Raw genomic sequence first — 4,794 nt, forward strand, 5'->3', positions numbered from 1 at the left:
AACAATGGATAGACTCACTAAATCCCCTAGAAAATTAGAACATCTGTTACTATAATACCAAGTCTATCAAATGCAAATTTAGTGGGTTAGTGAGAATAGATGCACATAGAGTATACCCAAGTTGATCAAAATTGATTAGTAAATTAAAGCTTGATGTGTCTAGATCTTTAATATTAAAAAGACACTTGGGGCATGTTCTCCACATACTAATTTCTCAGAGTACATAAAATGCAACTTGAAAATACTAGCAGGAGGGCAGAAATAACTTCAAAGGGAGATTGATTCTAATTCTGCTGGCACAGTTTACTTTCCAGGAGGAAAACCATTTTCCATGAAACACACATTCATGTAAAACTCCCAAAATTAAAAAAAAAAAACTGCTAAAAATTGGGGTGCATCATGTTAACCCCCAAAGATTCAATAAATAAGTTAAATAAAAGAAAGAAAAAAGATCTGACTATTAGAAAGCCTATAAGGTATTTTCTTAATTAGTGATTGATCGGGGGAGGGACCAGCCCATTATGGGTGAGAACTTCCCTGGGATGGTGGTCCTGGGATCTATAAGAAAACAGGTTGAGCAAGTCTGGATCAAGCCAGTAACCAGCATCCCTTCATGGCTTCTAAATCAGCTCCTGCCTCCAGATGCCTACCTGACTTTTTTATATGATGACCAGTTTTGCTAAAGTGTAAGAAAAATCCTGCCCCCCACCCCCAGGAAAAAAACGTTAAAAATTCCAGGCTCATCTTTACAAAAACAAACAAACAAACAAACACAAACACTAAATATTCAGCATGCAATTCAAAGAAAGTCTAAAGAAAATATCCAACATATGATGTTGGATGATACAACAGACATAGAATGTTTCCAGTGTTGGTGGTTTTGTTTTGTTTTAGGGATAAATTTCATAACTGTAGCCCACAGCAGGTAGGGTCACACTGTTGCCCTCCCATCTGCATACTTCTAAATTGCTATTATTCTTAAATCCCTAAGAAACCACTTTATGAACTCCATGTAAGTTTCAAAGACACTATAACCAGAAAAGCTGTAAGTTTTCTTCCTTTAAACATCGACACTACTATTTACAGAACTCACACCTACATTGGTAGGAAAAAAATATTATAGCTATATGCCTAAATTAACTTTATTTTCTTTTTCTCTTCTTAATTGTCATCACTGAAAGGTTCATGTCTGTCTCAGCAATCTCTCTTTTCTTCTTTTTAAACAAAACAATAACAATCACTAAATGTGGTGACTGTCTTGAGGACTTCCTGTTCTTACTTTCTTATTGACCACAACTGCATTCTCCTTCTTTGTCGTTTCTGCACCTTTCTTGACACCACCTGGCTCATATTCCTCACTCAAAGTAATTACTCTAGGCTGAGTTCTGGTCCTTTTAGCTCTGAAACATATCCTTACCTTTATATACCTTATATCCCTACTATACAGATTGCTTGAATTTCTGTCTGCACATAGAAATCAAGCATTTTATATCCCTCTGATGGCTATGCTTGCTTGTCAGTTTAACTGTATCTGAAATGAACCACCATTCAGAAACGGATCTTATTTGGATCTTGAGGTAGGGAGACACATGCCTTTAATTTGAACCACACTTTCTGCTGGAAGCCTATATAAGGACATTATAGAAGGAAAGATTTGCTTTTTGCATGCTTGACGTCACCTTGCTAGTATATCTATTCTTCACGAGAATTAAAGCCTACTTCTTGGGGATTCCAGCAAGTACAGAAGACCAGCTGAGAAACCTAGCATCCTGGGACTTTATTTTCACAACTAGACTTTATTAGATTAGTTGGACTGCAGCCTGTTAAGCCATTCAAATAAAATCCCATTATGTATGTATGGAACCCTGACTAATATGATTCTCTTGAAGTTCTCTTAGAAGATGGGCACACACAAATCAATGTGTTCACTAATAAAGCTATTATCACATATTAATATCTGACTTGGTTAAGTTTATAGAATGTAGTATTGGAATGAGTATTTAGGCAGTGGAAGAACTCTTTCTTAATAAGTGAAAGACTGAGAGTTTGGCTCCAAAACTCAAAAAGAAGGTAAGCAAATAAACAAAAACCATAACTGATGATATAAAATTTAATACTTTTCAATTAAGTTTCGAATACCTTTCAAATAAGAATGATACTTTGGACAGGTAAGGAAGAATTGAATGTAGTTAGTGGCCACTGAGGGAGGAGTCATTCCTCTTTCATAATCTGAATACTGGTAGGTTTCTCATATCCAAATGAATGTTGACACCTGCATGCATACAGATACTAGTAATTGGACGCAGGGCTTTTTTTTTTTTTTAACAACAATGAAAAAAGAAACCATTAACCTGGGAGAATGAAGGCGTATATAGCAGTAGCAAGAGTTTAGGGAAGATAGTGGCAGCTGAGTATCGTCAATACACAAATAAAAGTTTTATTATTTCTAATAATAAAGCAATATTATATGAAAAAGACAAAGCTGGGCAGTGGTGGCACATGCCTTTAATCCCAGCACTCAGGAGGCAGAGTTAGGTGGATCTCTTTGAGTTCGAGGCCAGCCTGGTCTACAGAGTGAATGCCAGAATAGGCTCCAAAGCTACACAGAGAAACCCTGTGTCGAAAAAGCAATAAATAAATAGATAAATAAATAAATAAATAAATAAATAAATAAAATCCAATAGGAAACAGAGATGTCATCATATTTAACAATGGTTTTTCAAATTTAATTGTAATTGCTTGGCAGCAATATATAATTTTTTCAATCATAACAAACAAACTAGAATTAAGAAAGGCATTCCTAGCTCTTTGTTTCTCCTTTCCCCTAGGACCCAACAATATCTTCAAAATGACTTTAAGATTAGACATTTCAGTATGGAAACCTAGGAGCCAACTTTGCACACCAGATTCTAACACATAGAAGATATAAGCAAAAGAGACTATAACTTCAATGACTCACTCAACTTAACTGCCCACCTGTACTCTTATTCCCACTGAAGGCCCCAGTTTAAGAACTTACTTTTAAAATGAGAAATGAAAGAAATTAAGGGTATCTTTGCAAAATTCAGGGTTTGGTCCTTTTGTTAAATAGTCCTACTATAAGCCTATTACATTTAGCATGAACATATAGAAAATTAATGACCATAGAACACAGTTATAATAGAGATGAACTCATTATTCACAGTTCAATATGGAAATTTTTTCTAATGTTGTGCTTGTTAGACGTTTAGGAGGTCATCATAGAGACAGGGTGGTCTTTATCTGTTGGTCTACATTGGGGGCAAGTGACAGTGGTAATTCAAATGTATGACTAGACGATTTGCTTGCCATGGGAGTATCACCTGCTCCTGAGATTCCAGACTACTGTCCCATCCCTTGGGGCTGCAGAAAAACCAGAGTCTACTACTTGGATGCGCCCTCCACTTTATGTTGAGCTAAACGAATTTGAAACAGAGCAGATACAATAAATTCAGTCAAAAACACCTTGCCTTGGGAAACAGATATAAAAATTTCCCATTAAAAAGGAGGCCCTATCTATAGCAGAAGAAATCCAATACCCATGGAGGTATATAGGACAGAACATTCTATACAACCAAAACCTGGTTAAAATCACTCTTCCTTTTGCACCTCAATATGCTTTATTTTCATAATTACCTTCTTTCATTCAACACATTACAAATACATTTTACATTTTTCTATTTCTGATTATTGCTTTTCTCATGAGGGTTCCCATATAATGTAAAACTCACATGAAATTTTTGTGATTTTGCCCTATTAATCTAGTAATACCAATTTAATTCTTAGACACATTTGGGGACCTTAGCAGATAAGAGATGAAGGTGTGCATTAATATACTAACTCCTCACAAAGCCTCAACTTCTTTTAGTTAGGAATGTTCTATAAAACAGAAATGAAAACAAGGACATAGGATATTAATATGAATTTTTAAAGAGTTCTTACTATTCAGTGAAGGCCAATATTCCATATTGAGATCATTTTACTGAGAGACAGAAATAGCAGGAAATCTACCAATTCCCTAAGATACCATGATGTGGATAAAATTATTTTCATGGATATCAGCCTGTCTTTTTTTCTGTAGACTGGATCTGAAGGATTAAAATCCTCAAAGACAGTGATCACTAACATATTTGATATTTTAAAGTTTCATTATTATGTCACAAAAAGCAAAGATATTTCGTTATTTTCATCTTTATTTGTTTTGGTTCAAAAATGTTTTTATCTTTCTCATCTTTCCACAGATAGGGTATATATACCTACAGACAAAACATGGTACTGTTTTCTACATTGAGAGAGTACTATGTGCCTCATTCACAGATTCTCCTGTGCCCCTGGACACCTAATATTGAGGTTTCCTTATTCATTTCTAACCACCAGAGGAGAATATTCAAAACATGTAAAGGCCATTGTTTCAATTAACAATAGTTAATATAGACTTCTGTCTAGAGTGTTAGAATATGTTTTTTTTATATACCCAGTGAATCACTGGATGCTCACCAATTGTCTGCCTTTTTTGTTTTATACTGTAGAGTATGGTTGACATAGGGTCTCTCTGTGTATCCCTCTCTATCCTGGAGTTTGCCGTGTAGACCAGGCTAGTCTCCAACTCACAGTGAACTGCCTGCCTCTACTTCCTATTTGTTAGGACTAAAGTATGTAGCACCATGCTCAGCTAATTTTATGTCTTTTCAAATTAATTATACAAGACATAGAGCTTAGAAACAACAATGTGCTACCTAATGGTGGATACATTCCAAAAACTATGATATTGCACAG

This window comes from Cricetulus griseus, chromosome 8, assembly GCF_003668045.3.
Source record: "Cricetulus griseus strain 17A/GY chromosome 8, alternate assembly CriGri-PICRH-1.0, whole genome shotgun sequence".
NCBI lineage: Eukaryota > Metazoa > Chordata > Mammalia > Rodentia > Cricetidae > Cricetulus > Cricetulus griseus.